Source organism: Temnothorax americanus, unplaced genomic scaffold (genome assembly GCF_048541705.1).
Source record: "Temnothorax americanus isolate GAGA-0224 unplaced genomic scaffold, ASM4854170v1 Scaffold36, whole genome shotgun sequence".
NCBI classification, from domain to species: domain Eukaryota; kingdom Metazoa; phylum Arthropoda; class Insecta; order Hymenoptera; family Formicidae; genus Temnothorax; species Temnothorax americanus.
In genome coordinates, this window is record NW_027509505.1 from 917168 (window position 1) to 933748 (window position 16581).

The 16581-nt window shown below is 46.5% G+C and overlaps 1 protein-coding gene across 2 annotated transcripts in view; it reads left to right on the plus strand.

The window, feature by feature from the left end:
- LOC143901752 (uncharacterized) overlaps positions 1-16581 on the plus strand; it is a 169548-nt gene that overhangs the window by 57337 nt on the left and 95630 nt on the right. The window contains exon 3 of one of the 2 annotated variants that reach the window (XM_077414275.1): positions 14173-14404. The gene's annotated coding sequence lies outside the window, so the exon portion shown is untranslated. Of the gene's footprint in view, positions 1-14172; positions 14405-16581 lie in introns of those variants that run through there. The other variant, XM_077414278.1, reaches the window with a different exon arrangement.

Genomic DNA, 16581 nt, shown 5'->3' on the forward strand with positions numbered 1-16581 from the left:
CGCGTCGATAGGAAAAGATTGTCGTGCGATTTCGAAACTGTGCAAGGAGTCATTTCAGCCAAGTTGATACTATCGATTCCGTTGATGATCGATTACCCATATGCATCGTCCGGTGACCGCAATACTACTATCGCGAGGAAACCAGCGCGTGCACGTGCAGCTCGACGAAACTCGTATTTACCTTGCGGTTTCAATCCTGAACTTATTTAAATATAAATTACATACGAGCATGTAGCCGGCTTCGTTGATCAACCGGGTGATCTTCCTTACCTTACACCCCGTAGATCGCGGATTCGCGGTGAGAAAGCCCGTTTGCCTTCAGGGCCGCTTGCAGAAGATATCAGACTCGTCAAACAGTTCCGGAAAAATTAAAATTCGTTCGTCGATTTAACGGCTCGCGGCCGTTTCGACGGCATTAACAGATTTGTCCCGTCAAAGAGACATCATGCTGCCAGACCCGGCGATTATGTGATTATTCATACTTATTACCACGCAGTAGCTGTTGTGTAGCTCTACGTGTCGCGTTGAAACGATTCGAGTAATTATTCTTATCAAAAAATTAACAATGCATGCAATTAGAGAATGGACCTTAGCTGACAATTACGTAAATTGCAATTTTTCTAGTGGATTTAAACGCGCTTGCCGCGCGACAACGCGTAAATGCGGCCCTGATCGAGCTATCTCTCGATCATAATTGCGGCGAAGTGTGATCGCCGCATGCAAACAACCGGCATGAAGCCGCAGATCAGACGATAAACGCCGGTTCTAGCTGAGCACCACTGTTGGACCCTTTGTGCTCTCGGATAACGATCATTATACGATCGTAATGGCGCGAGATTGTCGGTCCGCCGTGTAAGGTACCACACCCAATATATTATATATATATATATATATATATATATATATATATATATATATATATATGTATATGTATATACCTATACCGATCTTCGCGTACGCCGATATATCCATTTCTGAGAAGATACGACGAGGGGACATAATAATCTTCAATGGAAGGGAGAGGAAATACCTGATCGATGCATGGTATCGATAACTCGTCGACAGGATGCATTTTGAGCGTGCGTTGCGTGCGCGGGCCAATTAGGATTTCGAAATATATTACTTCGCACATGTAATTTGACGTCGAAACATTTTCAATGCATTATCGTTACGCGTCGTTCCGCTATTTATCCCGTTATACGATACGTCCTTCGGCGATACGAAAGTAAACGATGTGCGATTTTGTTTTATTGAAAAATCAAAGTAGCTTGAAGCTTATGACAATGTAACAACACCAATGAGCAGATCTGTCATAGCTCTACGATAGCGATCAATATTCAGTTGTATCATCACTAACATACGCTTCCATAAAAAAAAATCAAAGTAAGCCTAGGAAATATTATAAAATTGTACAATAATTGGTAGTGTATCTTTAATGATACAATTCAATAGTACAATTTTTTAAGAATAGAGAGTCTCTGATATTGCAACGTACAGCGCGGTACATGTACTAATAGAAACGCTGAAGATGAATCAACTTTTTGTTGATGTCTTGCACAACGTTTATGCTCGAGTCACATTCTAAGAAGTGATGCGATATTGTTCTAGTTGTTATCGGCATATGATCTTGGATTGCAATATTCTTTGCATTCGTTCACGCCATTGTGATTTTTTTAACGATCTGTGGAATCCATTGTAAAATTACCGAAAATATTTTTTGGTATATAAATGCCGGTTTAAATGTATGTATACTTTATGATTCCGCACTATCTTGAATAATGTGTCTTGAAATCGTATATTTGCGATCGTCTTTACTGTTTTCCTATACTATATCGGTATTTTTTCGCGGTTAGCCGATCAAACCTACGCCACCTACATCAGGGACCGCAATTTCGGCGTGGTTTCACCGACGCGGAGAGACGGCTACCCTCTTCGACTACGAGCCTTGATTAGGCTTCCGGTTAATTAATAACCTCTCGTGCACACACAGCCATGGTCCACGTATGAATATGCATGCGCTGTGTTCTGCGTATCGTGGTGTGAGAGCAGGGGATGTACTCACACATACACAAATACGTAGAGGGGGAGGCAGCAAAAGGGAGAAAGAGAGAGAGAGAGAGAGAGAGAGAGAGAGAGAGAGAGAGAGAGAGAGAGAGAGAGAGAGAGAGAGAGAGAGAGAGAGAGAGAGAGAGAGAGAGAGAGAGAGAGAGAGAGAGAGAGACGGCGAAGTAGAGTTAGAAGCTGTACGAGGGACGAATAGAGAGATAGAAAGGGAGGGTAGAGGAGGTAAAGAAGGGGCCGGCAGAGAGGAAGAGGGTGAGTGGTTGAGGCTACTTATTTGCATTCGGAAAACAAAGGGTGCAGGCCGTGCTGTGCCCTTCGTTCCGCGTAACGAAGGACCACGGGAGTCAATCAAAAGTCTTCTCTCTCGACTTCTTTCTCTCGGAGAACGCGCGTGGGAGAAATTCGCGCCCGCGACGAGTAATTACCGCGACGTGAGCGCGAATTTTTCAAGATGGAACAACGTTACAGGGGTGCGACTCTTTGACGTACGCGGCGCTAATCTCTCTGGATGAAGATAGGGCGTGAATGTACTCGCGCAAACTAAATCAGTCGCAACGAGAGTCTTTGTGACTGAGAAAAGCGTATATAAAAAGATTTGTTTTAAGATAGTTTTGATACCATCGGGTTGCAGATAGCACGATAAATCTCGAATTAAACCACGCGTCACGTACTACACGTTTACGCGAGCGTTACTTCTGTAGTAACTTACGATAATTCCTTCGCGTAAACGGGATTTTTTAGTAACTTACGATAATTTATTCCGCGTAAACGAGTGAATTATCGTAAGTTACTACAAAAGTAACGCTCGCGTAAACGTAGTAACGATCACTTACGACGCGCGACGTCGCGAGATCTGGCGTCGAGATTACTGCCACACACGCCACTGCGCACGTATAACCGAAAATGAATTCATCTTGCGCGCGTCGTGTTACTTGGAGCTATAACGTGCAACGAGGCCCTTCGAGACAAACTCCGGCGCTACCGATGTTTACCGTCTCGTTACAATTAGCGGGTGTCACAAGCGGCGAAGGGTCAGGCGCGTTGTCTCACCTCGCGTTTCCGCGTCTCTACCAGATATGTAAGCCGCGAAAAGGTGAAGGATGCCCGAAACGTGGGGAGATGCTCAGCCGACTGGCCGTAGATGTTTGGCTTCTACTGAAATTAAAAATATCGATTCCCATTCGCACGCCGGGCTTCATAGAGGCTCAATTCGTTTCTCTCCTGCAAGACAATACCCATTCTTCCCGCGGACAGTAAGAGGTACAAATTGCAGTTGCATCCCACCCGCCACTCTCACATCCCCCATCCCTCCCCCGCCCCTATACCGCGCAGGAATCCCAAACACAAAGGCTCTCTTTTTCATTTGGCTGCCCCCTTCCCCCCTTCCTGTCTCGGTCTATCTCTCAACCCGTGCATCCTTCAGGACTCTCCTCGTGTTTGCGCTCGCTCGTCCGACCTATGCGACCTGTCCAAATGTATGGAGACGTAATGCTATACATAATTGACTAATCCGACGGATTACGCGGGAAAGAGCGGAGCATCCGCTGCCGTCCCTCTCGCGTGTGCACCGAAACCACCTCGGCTGTTCCTAATCGATCGCAATGACGCTCCGGCCAATCAGCCCGATTGGAAAGCACGAATTCGTGTTCTCCGGACTCGTCCGACCCTGATTGAATCGAACGATGTTCGGGGAAATTACGATTCGTCATTTCTGCTAATTGAATGCCGCCAACGGGATGGGGAGGGACGGGGGATGCGGGGAGACGGTGCAAAAGTAATTCGTCTTTTCGCCGTTGGATCAAAGTTTCGGCTTCGCTGCTACAATGCTGGCAATATGTCGCCAATATCCGCGTATCCACGACGTAATCGACGACGGACAAATGAGATTAGCGAACTTTAAACGGCAATAAATTTGAGCGAAAAAAATATTGTCTTATTTGTATGCGAAAAATGTACTAGTATCGCGTTCAACAAACAAAGAGCGACACGACCACCGTTAAAAATACCGCCGGTAATCCGATATTAACCCCTGATGAATCGAAGAACGTAAGTGGTTCCGTTTAAAGTGTTTCCACCTCTGATTGCGCTGGAATGTGAACAATGAAATAACGTTCAAGCGATATCGAGGCTCGAGTGTATATTCCAATTGCGCGTTGCGATCTGCGCGTATCGATTCGCTCTTACGTTATTTTGTATTATTGCTCGTCGCTAAAATGGATGCCATCATCGAGATCCACTTAATTTATTTGTCTTCGCAACGATGCCCACGCGCCGATGAACGATACGAGTTCGTTAAATGCAATCGTTACGCGGTCCCTAAAATGCAGTTGTGCCAGGGTTTTCCCATTCGATTTGTTTCGCAGTTTCGAGGAAAATACAAGCGCATATATTAATTAAAGAAGCTACAGATTTTTTTCCAGCGACTATCAACTGTAGAAGATATTTTTAGAAACGCACATATACCGTTTTACAAAAAAAAACAGAGAGAGAGAGAGAGAGAGAGAGAGAGAGAGAGAGAGAGATGAAGGAAAGATATGTCACTAAATGACTGGTTGCATATTCTATTATTGTCTTGCACGAAAGAACTGATTTAAGATGCACATTCTAGATCATAAGAGGGTAAGCTGATCCGCGTTTAAAGTTGCAATCGTGACCAGCACCAGCGTCGATATAACCGGCGGCCGATATACCAGGTGTTACGATCAATTTAAACGATATTTTATTCAGGCGGGCCGATCGCTAGTTTTCAATTTGCCGGCTCGTATATATTTCGCGAAGGCTACCCGTGGAAGGAACGTAGGAAGGAGGGCTTCCCACCCTGGAGATGCAATTTCTCGGGGTGGCCCGTCCGTCTGGACCCTCACTCTCCTTTTCTCCGTCTCTCTTTCTCCCTTCATCCTCACACGAGTCTTGATGAAAAAATAATAATCCTGGGGGAACGGTCAGTTATGGCGAATGAAATCATCCCGCTCGCCGTCCTAAGAGTTTGCGCTCCTTGTCTTTGACTAATTTTTATTTTGCCCCCGTTTCGTGCAACACTTCGCAGCCAATCTCCTACTTCGAGCGGTCGGATGATGGAAAAGTATATTCAGTTAAGTGAATTATTAAACCGGTTCGTTATACGCCTTTAAACGCTTCGGGCGCGTAACGTGCGCGTTTCTAATTTCCGTGATTACCTGCAATTTGATACCGCGTCATCCAGCAACTCGAAAATTGCACCGATACTACGCTGATGAAACATTTAATCGAAATTCTCGACTGACCGTATCGGCTACCTGATTTTAAGATCGCCGTGCTTTTATAACAATATCGAAATTATCATTAAATCATATTGTACGTAATATCTCATTTCCTATAGTTCTCTTCCTTAAGACGTTAAATTATAATTCATAGATCTTCACTCTTTTTATCACGATACTTGAATAAAACGGAATATTCCGTACAAAATTCGGACATGACGGACAAAATTAAATTTGCCATTTTGCTACGCTTTCGCCCTGACTTCGGCCCTTCTCGTTGTAATCGCGAACAAGAGGAACCACAAGCGGAAAGGTGCTCAAACCAGATCCGAATCGCTATTCACAATTCGGTATATTGTGTTAAAAATAATTAATCATTCCTTTCACGTAGTCCGACAGTTTACAGTTGAAAATATAATTCAAAACGGATTGCCTGTAATAATCCAACTATATATGTGTGCGTTAATATTGATCGTCAAAGAAAGCTCTTTAGCTCTGTATCTTTATACAGATTCGAAAATTTACGAAAGCTATATATAGTGATAATCTAAAAATAATAGAATAAACATATCTGCTTGTCAGAAAAGCAAAGTTAATCCGTATTAACGTTGCAACGTAACCATCTTGGAAAGTGAGCCACGGAATCGAAGGGGGCGAGAAAACGTTTTCTTGAAGTTGGGCACCGCTTGGGGGAGTATGTGTGTCGGGGGTGGTTATTTTAATTACTGTCCGGCGGCTTTAAATTAAAGAGCTGGGTTATTCCGGCGCGGACCAGCAGCAGTAGCAACCCCTCTACTCTTACCCTTCTGCTTCGGTAACCGGTAAGCACACACCCGTCCCATTCACCCCCGCGCGCTCACGCTTCGCAACCCTGTCTCTTCCTCTTTCGCTTCCCCTAGGCGGCATGGAGCGTGCATGGACCGACATTACAGCCGCCATTCTTTACACCCGGCCAAGTGGCGAGGTTATGTTTGACGCTAACCGGGTAACCGCGCTAAATTGTCTAAACTGCGCCAGATTAAGCGAGCCTCCAACACCACCACCCGCGCCCCGGACCTTTCCAGAAATTAACCGACCCTCGCCTTACCACGGTCAGTCAAGTCAGGAAGAATTCCAGGAATTGTTTCATTTAGTTGCATCCTGAATGCTAGATCGGTTACGGAAACGTTAAACGGTGGATTTAACATTACCGGATGAACCAACACGAAGATCTTTAAATAAATTGCGCGATTTTAATTATTGCAGTCAACTTATAAGAATTACTTCATCTTCGAACAACTTTCGACGCGTTATGATTCCTCGGTCAATTTTTATTTAATTAATAATTGACCCTGTGCTTTTGAGTTTCGGTATCGAGTGGAGATTGTCAAACAAGTTCCGAGGTAAACGCGATCGAAGGAAAGCTATACGAATCGAGCGACGCGGGAGAAGGACAAGAAGAGAGGGACAGAAGGTGTTGGTAATCCGCGTGTTGAAGCGCTCTCTCGAGCGGAGATAACGGGAACATACATAATGCAGTGTTTCTTCTACGAGTCTACGACCAATCGCTAGGCGTCTTAAATGAAAATGGGCCAATGGGTTCTCGCGCGAGCGGCTTTTCCCCGCGAGCCTTATTACAATACATTAGAATATCGTCCGACTTCCTCGCGCAGGCAGACTCTGAAAAGAGACTCGCGGTAACTACCGCACACTATGTCACTTCGAATACAGATGTCCAATTTGAGCCGATCGATAACGCTGGCCGCTGACATTACGATGATTCGCACGAAATTACTTCTAAGATTAAATCTGCGATTTAAAGATTTTCAATGGCAATCTCCAATTTCGTTATCTCGCAAAGTCCAAATTGATAGATCATCCGATTACGCGATGTTTGGAGCCGGGCGAGGGAATGTTTTGCTAGATGCGACGACATTATCGCGCGAGATCTGTTTACGACGCCAGTCAGAAATCGTAAGAGGAATTTCTTTGATTCGAGTACGTCGCATCGTGACTGAACTCGGAGTCGGCGCGAGAAGGCCACTCGATGTTTAATACATAGGATAGAGTCGATATTGCAACATACGGAGAACGGAGGGTATCTAGCTGACAGGGTGCGAAGTCGCGGCGGCCTTCTAGCGGGACGCGGCACTCAACCAGGGAAGTGTTGTCGGGCTTTTCAGGAGCTTTCAAGTGCTTTCGCAGTTGCCTCGAGTGCCATAAGAGGCTTTTAGAAACGGAGGAGGAAACGGGCTTTTTAATAGGGCCAAGAAGAAACCCTCTCCTACCGCGCCGCGCGCGTCTCTACCACCCTCTTGGCGGCCGTCTACGGTCCTTTTTTTCTTCCGATCTTGTCTCGCAACCTGCTCTATGCGTTTCTTCCCTAGACATCGTCCGACGATGATTTTCACGATTAATCCTATGAAAAAGTCGCTTTTACGACATACAAAATGTTATTTATAAATTTTAAAATAACGAATAAAATATATTTATCAAATGGCAAGAAAAATCTGATTATGATTATTTCAATTATGATTATTTCAAAATATGTGACGTAGAAGAAAGAAAACGACGGACCCGTAGCCTCGAAGATCGCGCGCCCTAAAGAATAAGACTAAAAGGGACAAAGAGGGAAAGGAAAGAAGAAGAGATTCAGGATATAAACACGTACACGAACACCAATTTAATTTCTTCTCGGCGATTCCGCTCAGCTCACTATCCAATTACACATAAAGCACTAATCACGCAATTAATCTCAATCTATTTAATAACACCTTCATTACCAGGCACTATAAGTATCGGCCCAAGAAGAGAATCTCCTCCCCCTCGTACCCCCTCCCCCGCCCGCCAATCTCTCTCGCTCCGCGATCATTCGTCTCTCTCTCTCTCTCTCTCTCTCTCTCTCTCTCTCTCTCTCTCTCTCTCTCTCTCTCTCTCTCTCTCTCTCTCTCTCTCTCTCTCTCTCGCTGTACTTTCGATCCTTCTCGCAAATCGTCGACACGCCCCTGCTATTCGCATTCCTGCAGAATGCGAATCGCTCGTGTGGACGTGCGCTGCGAATGCATCGCGAGATAATTGAAACAGACAAGAAAACCATAGATTGAAAATTGCAAATTCAAAATATCTTTGCGACTCGCTGGAAAGTAAAAGTTTAAACTTTAAACTCGTCACGATCGCAGTTGCGTCCCGAAGGAAATACGCGCAACAATCCGCACGCTTTAACAGAGAGTGTCGGCTGGCTCTTCTTCCCCGTCCCACTCTCGCGAATTCTCCGCACGTATCGCACGGACCGTCCTCCGTACCTAACAGCGGAAATTCTCTTTTAATTTTTCCCCAAATTTCGCATAAAGTTCGCTCGGCCGAGCAGAGTATTATGCCGAAGGCAGATCCGGCCCGCGCACGTCCGGCGGCAACATTTCAAACTCGCATTTGCCCGGCTTGAGCCCTAACTTTATCCCGGGGATTTCGAAGCCTCGCGATGCGACAGCGTGTACCGGTAAAACGACATTCCGATGGCCACTGCCGGCCGGAAAGGAAAACTTTTGCGCTGAATCGACTTCCGCGTGCCGCGCGCGCGCTTCTCTTTCCAACATTCATATATTTCTACGTGCGCTTTAGACAGCCGAAGATAAACGGGTATAAAATTCGACACACCCGAAATAATAATACATATCTAAGTACACCTGGTTTGGGGGGGCTTGAACGAAACATGTGGGACTCGTCTGCAGTTCGGGTCGTAGAAGGGCTTCGCGAGTCGATCCACGATTTTCCCTCGATCGAGATCGAGCGGAAGCACGGGGTACGACGAGATTGGCGAAGAATTAATTTCTTTTTCAATAACAGTTTCGTGCCTCGCTGCGCACCGACGGTTTGGGACCACGAACAAGACTCTCAGACTACATTCTTTGCGGCTTGCGATCATCCGCCGGAAGTGGCCGAAGAGGTGGCATCAACGAGAAAGAAAGAGAGAAAAGGAACAAAGAAAGATTTACCTGAGCCAAGGCCAGCATAGTTTAATATTGCAGGTGCAGACACGAACGTGCTCATAAAGAGTATATACAAAAATATAGATTATCTTTAAGTATATCCCTTAATTCGACCAACTATTAAATCATTTCAACCTTCCGTTTTCAATTTCCGAACACTTCCTACTACATCTTCTGTCATTTAATACGCGCTATTTCGTTTTTAATTTTGCGGAAGTTTTTAATGGGTTAATCTAATCATTACGTAATGTCCGTTGAAATTATATTATATCGAATTAATGATACACGAACGCTAAGATTAATTATGTTATTATGCGACTGTGCGCTATTACGCGGCTACCAAATGATATAATAACAACCGTCCCTTCCCATCAACATCCCCGAGAGGTACTTAAAACAACTGTAACTCAAATCAAGATCACGTGAGACTGGCTCGGATAATTTAAACATAGAATTATTAATGGAAATTATGCGAACATCCATTATAATCATTGCATTACATCTTAATTTTCTTTGCGCATTTCATATCTTAATAATAATATATTTAATTTTAAGAAAAATAAGATACAATAAAGTAAATACCTAAAGAAAAAATAAAGCATGACAAGATGGAAACAAAAAAGAGAAGTTATACGCGCGCGCGCGAGAGAGAGAGAGAGAGAGAGAGAGAGAGAGAGAGAGAGAGAGAGGAGGAAAGAAAGTTACGCGTGAAAAAAAGGGGAATAGTTGTGCGGAAGGTGGGAGAGGGAGGGAAAGATCGCAATGGTAGAATGGGGCAACATATCAGAACGACTATCTATCGCTGCCTTTTACGCTAATTGATAAATCGTGTTACGTTAATGAATGGGGCTGGCGTAGCGGCCCCGTAGCGGTAGCAGAAAGGGGGCTCGATATATAGTCGCGAAGGTAGAACTGTGCTCGTAAGGATAACGAGGAAATTGAAAATCTTATACGGTTACGCCGAGATCTTAAAAGATCTTTTCGCGAGATTTCAAGACACTTATCATTCGTTCGCTCAAAGTATTGTTATTAAAACAAGAATGTTCTACCGTGAGTTTATATCGTTTAGAAAAAAATATCAAACGTGCGTTAAATACTATGCGCGCATAATATTTTTTGTTATAAAAAAAAGAACCGTAAGTCATCGTCACACACATTGAACGAATCAAGTGGATAGAGGAGAGGAATCGATCGTTCCGCGAACGTGGGCACGGCGAATCCATTCGTCAACTCGGCGTACCATCGCACGTCTATACGCAGCAGGGGAACCTGGAGGGATTCCTCAACGCGAACGCGAACAGATCGCTCTCGATTAGAACTTCCATTGGCCGCGATGATCGGTCCGCCACTTATCCGTCGCGTTATCGCACGCGCCCCCGAAACAAAAACGCACGACGATCGATTCGCGATCGAGTTGGAAGAGCGGCGAGATTCCCTGACTCGTATTTCGAACGGGGAGAAAGATAGCCGGACACGGACTGCGATGATCGCGATCGAATGGGGATTTCTAGCTTTTCCAGGGATTTACGCGTTTTTTTCTTTCCCTTTTTTCTTTCCTTCTCTCTTTCCGATCGCACGGGATCAGATTGCAGACCGCTCGCCGAGATCGCCTGGGGCGCTTGTTCCCCGAACTCAGGGTTAGTTCGTCCTTAACTTTGGCGAAGGGATGCTACCGTCGTCGTATAAACGCGTCTCGACTTTATCTCGGTTTTAAGCGTCGCGACAGGTATATAATCGTATCGGAGCCTAACTCTTTATCCGTCGCCGCATTTGCTCCACCGAGACTATTCCTTTGAATAGCAATCACAGGACATCGCAATTTTTAATAACAATCAAGAGACGCTGCTGCGTCTCGCGAATTAAATAATAATAACAATACATTTCAATACATTCAATTTCGATCGATGATAGGGTTGCCTGCCGATACGATCTATCGGTATCACAATGACGGCCTCGACTTCCCTGCATAACACATTGTAATACTAACGGGAAATAATTGCCGCAAGATTTAATGACTGGCGCGATTTTGGGAGTACGGGTGTTGCGCCATCATTAAAATCATAAGTAGGATTATTATCTTTCGGCTTATTGGACCAATTAGGCTAATGTACCGCTTTATGCGTCGGTCGCCATCGTGGCACGGCAATAAACCAGCGGGCAGATTTCTCCCGATTTTATGATCGGGTGCGCGTGCCTCGCGACGCGACGCGACTCGCGCACACGAGGAAACTGTTTCGCGAATATAAATCCCGTAATAGGAGGTAATCCGCGGCGCGCGAACAACAGAGTCAGCCTCGCGTGATACGACGCAGTATATATAAAAATGTACGCCCGCGCGATCAAGATTAAACGGACGGTACGCTCCTTATAAGCTTTAATCGAATTGATAAATCATCTCGGCTCTCTCTCTCTCTCTCTCTGCTCTATTTTCTTTTTTTTTCTTTCTCTCTCCCTCTATAGCCGTTTCGCCGTTTGATATTTTTATTTCCGCGAGATTCCGCGCCATCGAATATGAGATATGATTGAAAATTCATTTAAAAAAAAATTACGTTTTTTCCCGAGACACAGAACCGCGTTTTACCGCAAATAAATGTACAGATTGCACTAGAGCGACGGAATTCTATGTATTTTTAACGTTGGATCGAATATTTTTGATACTCTGGTCACTCACCAAAGAGGCCGATACGCTGCTGAGTATAAGAAGCTGCATCCACTCGCGTTACGGGGAATGGCGTCCTTAGGCGAAGATGCAACGGTCACCCATCGCGACCATTTCTTCGGCATTCTCCGCCAATTAGATACATTCGTGACGCACTTCGGAGCACTTCGGAGTTCGGAAGTGAAAGTGATGATGGGACACTTGCCAAGATGGCGGTGCAACACGGTTTTTTACGATTCGTTCCAAGGCCGGAGTAATGCACAAACGCACTAGCTCCGTCGCCATAACTCTTCACACGCTAATTCGTCATAGAATGCCGTAGCGACTCCCGAAATAACGCGAGATGCCCAAAATGACGTTTACTCCACGCGTCGACTTGTCACCGGCTGGTCGCGCTCGCGATGCACAGTAAAACGAAACGAGAAAGACAGCGATAATCGACATTGAATATCTCAAAGAAAGCGTCGCGCGTAGCACCATGACCGACGGACCGAAATGACCTTTTCTACTCGCATGATCACTTCCGCGCTCGCGATATACCCTCGAACGAGTCGGAGAAATACGAAATGTGCTTGTGACGAGTCGTCGCGAACGACTCCGGTTCGACGCGACGAGTGCATCGACGCCAAGTATCCCGACCGACCGCCATTGATCACGATCGATCGACGTACCGCGACGTACGGCGATCACTTACTTGAATTTCACATACCGCGACGATCGCTCGCTCGACACGACTCTTCCCGCGCGTCCCGATCGCCGATGTGCGAAATTTTACCTGTGGCCTACGGTATAGGCGCGCGGGCGCGGGAGGTGTCGCGGAGGTGATACTGCGTAAGCCGCGAGCGGAGCTTTCTACGAAAAGCGCGCGAGCCGCGAAGGGGCGAACGTGACGTCACGCGGGACGTTAGACGCCGAGGCGCGCGCGAAATCACGCGCACCGCACCGCCTTCTTTCGGATTCCAGGCGCAATTAAACGCCTTACGCCCTATGACGCGTACGTACCGAGACCGCGTAAACATTCCCCTCTCTCTCGTGATCCAAACACGGCATTATCGACGCGCGGTCAGATATATCGGAAGAAATGTTTTACTGTAGGGTAATATATTCATAGTGTTCATAGGCCTAGTTTACACCAATCACTCGATATATACCCGTATTAAATAGTAAATAACTAGTAAAAATTAGTTTGATTATTGACTGATCAGCTCAAATATACCATTTGATACGCGTATCAAGAGATCGGTATGTAAACTAGGCACGTACACTCGGATTTGATCGTTCGAAATTTTCAAGACAACGCCATAAAAGCGAATACATATGTGCGTGTATCGCGAGTCATGTTTAGAACACGCGTTCGCTCGCGACCAATCAGGTGCCGATACGCAACGGACATCTGTGCGAATGTGGATCGTGTAAAGTTATAGTCGTACGTTTTTTCGATACTCGGATTTATATATAGTTTACGGTTTCATCGTTCGAGGCGCAAATCGGGCATCGTGAAATATCAAACGGGGATGTATCTCGCGACGTATTGAGCGTACGAAAATAATATGTCACAGATAAATTGCTTCTTTAGCGTTCACCTATCATTTTCTTTCTCGACATCACGCTCACGATTGATAAAACGATTGAGAACGAGCCGCAAGAATCGTTATCAATCGCCTCATTCCTTCCGCGTTATTCACATTCTATCGGTATCTCTCTGTGATTAAAATAAATACACGGTACACCAAATATACGTATGTATAAATTATAAGTACTCGAATTTAAACACAACCGCGTACTTAAGAATCGTGTCTCTATTTTTTACAACTAATTTCATACGACGCTACACTTTCCGTAAATAAGTAAAACCGTCACGCGTTATTAACGATCAAAGTGGGGAAAAGAAAAAAGACGTCAAGTGTGTTTAACTACAAAAAAAGCATATCTCGCGTTTTTGCCGCGTCTTTTACTGAGAATTGAAAAATGTGTGATCACGTGATCGCGCGTCGCTTCACGTCGCCTAAGAGCTATTCGCATTTTCGGTTACGCATATTCGCGCTTCTGATTGGTTACGCGGAAAATATGTGTCACAGGTCACAGTACGCCACCCTAATTTCAAAGCTTGATTAAGGAAGAATTCAAGTAAATAAACTTTTATTAGAATATATACTCCATATAAAGAGCGTTATCGCTAGCGTAATTATTTTTCGTCGCGAGTGTACGCGGAGAGAAGTAATAGACGCGTAATAATTTCTTCCAGCGTCTTCGAAATTTTTCGCTGGTCGAGAAGGGCGTCGAGTTCGACAAATCTACAATGCCGAATAAATCAACGCGCATATCGTCGCGAGTGCATCGTGCGTAAGTGCGGAAGCGGACCACATTTGAGAAACTCGAGGGAGCGTCGCTTTCCTGGACATCGGACATTCCGGATCATCGTTTTTGGGTAAAAGAGGGATCGTCGCAATATTACAGTAGCCTTGTTACTTCGTACGGTGAGTAATCACAATGTATAAACAATTGCGATAATTGACGACGATCGACGCGCGACGTCAGATATAGTGCCGTCGTTTTTCTCGCCGTCGCGTCGCGACGATTTCCAAGTCGATCGATTCTTTTTTTGTCGTCTGAGCATCGAGCGAAAAATATCATTCGATATGTATCATCTCGAGCTTTTAATTTGTACTCTAGTGCGTCCGCGAAGGCGAGGAAGAGGAAGAGGGTACTCGCGAATCGGACGGCCTGAGACCGGGCGGCGCGGGGTCCCCGGGGCCCCGGCGGCCTTGGATGCCCACGGGCTGCATGTAGGACAGACAGACAGACAGACGTACGGCCGGAGGAGACTGGACCGCTAACAGAGAGGCTGTATGGCGTCTCTGATTGCCCATTGTCCGACTAATAAGATATTCTATCATCTCTCGTCGTGCCGACGGTGTCCGACCAGTCCGACCGTTTTCGTGAGAGACTGAGCGCGAGCGCGCGAGCATCCAATCGCCGACGAGGCTCATCGGGGCCCGGCCAATGACGGCCGTTCTCCATCTCGGCCTTCCCGGGCCCTTTTGTCGGGCAAATGAGCTCGGCGTAAGTCAACCGATAAATAATATCCGACTTCGCGACCAGCTGCGAGCCTTAATGCGGGCCCATGCAAAAGTGTAATAAGGGCTTAATTGAACCCACCCGGGACATCCGTCGAATCCCGCGCGTATACGTATAGGTAGCGATCTATATTTATATTCGAGCGCGCGCGCGCGCGTCCGCGACACACTTTTCTGGATTAAATCTCGGAATTGGAATAATAATCTCTCGGGATAATAGTGTTGTCGCGCGTCTCGGCCGAGACACGCCAAAATATTGTTTTGATAAGGAGTTTAGGCCCTGATGCCCCGCGTTATCTCGCCCTGCGATTACTGGTATCGGTGAAGTAGTTCGCGGGAGGCTCTTCTCATCGCGCGATAATTTATCGAGTGTCTAAGCGCGACGTCGAGCGCGGCATTGTGTGACGGATATGGTTTCTCTCCTGAGATCTTATTCCACGCATATTCGAGCGGGAATGACTAACGACGATGACGATCTCTCGTCTTTCAGTACTTCCTCCCGGCTCCGGACTGGCGATATCGCATCGCTCTCCTTCGCGTCCATTTCAAGTTATTCGGAGTTCTATTGGAGTTGCGCGCGGCGTAATGGTCGGTCAGCGCGAAATAAATGCAAATTTCTCTGGCAACCGTCTACACGCGTGTCCTAATCGTGTCCGAGATCGACCGTGGCTTTTCAGACGGTCTCATTTCTCAGCGTTCTTACGTAGACCCGGGCATCAATCTAATCCATTATCCGTATTTCCGCGAAGCATCAAAAAATGAACGTGCTCGCTCGGTCGTTGGCGTTGAGGCCGGGACTGGGAGTCGGGACGTCGGGACATCGGGACGCGCTCGCGCTACGCGAATCTCTCTCCGGGAATCTCCTCTCGTGGATTCCCGCAGAGCGATCTGCGCAACGTACTGCCAGGTCGACTCCCCCTCGAAGCCCGGCGTCTCGATTTGTCACATTAACAAAGTGAACCCGTCCCGGAATCGAAAGCCATTTCCTCCCGCCCGTTCGGCTCGTCCGCAGAAAATCCCGCTCGCTCCCGCTTAGCGGGAGGAAGAGTTACGCTGCCACGCTTATCCGAGGAAAAACTCACTCGAGCTGCGGATTCGGGGCGTAAAGGCGGAGGAGAAAGAAAGGACCGAATCGACGAAACGTCGAATTGAGTACCGCCCTAATCGTGTCGAGATCTCGTCCTATGGTGTGACGCGCGCGCGAGTATATGGCGTACTTAGCGAAAAGCGGGAGAGAGAAAGAGAGAGAGAGAGAGAGAGAGAGAGAGAGAGAGACGCGGCGAGGCCGATCGAGGGACGTTCGGAGTGAATGAGAATCATGATGGTGGCGGGCGAAGGGTAGGAGGCCGAGGAGGAAGCAGGAGGGGGAGGACTGCTGACGGTGGTCGAGAGAGTCGATCGAGCGTGGGTTGCGGGGCTAATGCGAATATGCTGTCGTCCAGATAGAAAGAGATACCCGATAGCGAATCTGTGTCCGACACGGATGTCGAATTAGCTTGGATTTAGGTTGCCCGGGGAACTGACAAATAGTTATTGCTTGATTAGGTGCCGGTACTAGAGGCAGCTACCCTACCGGC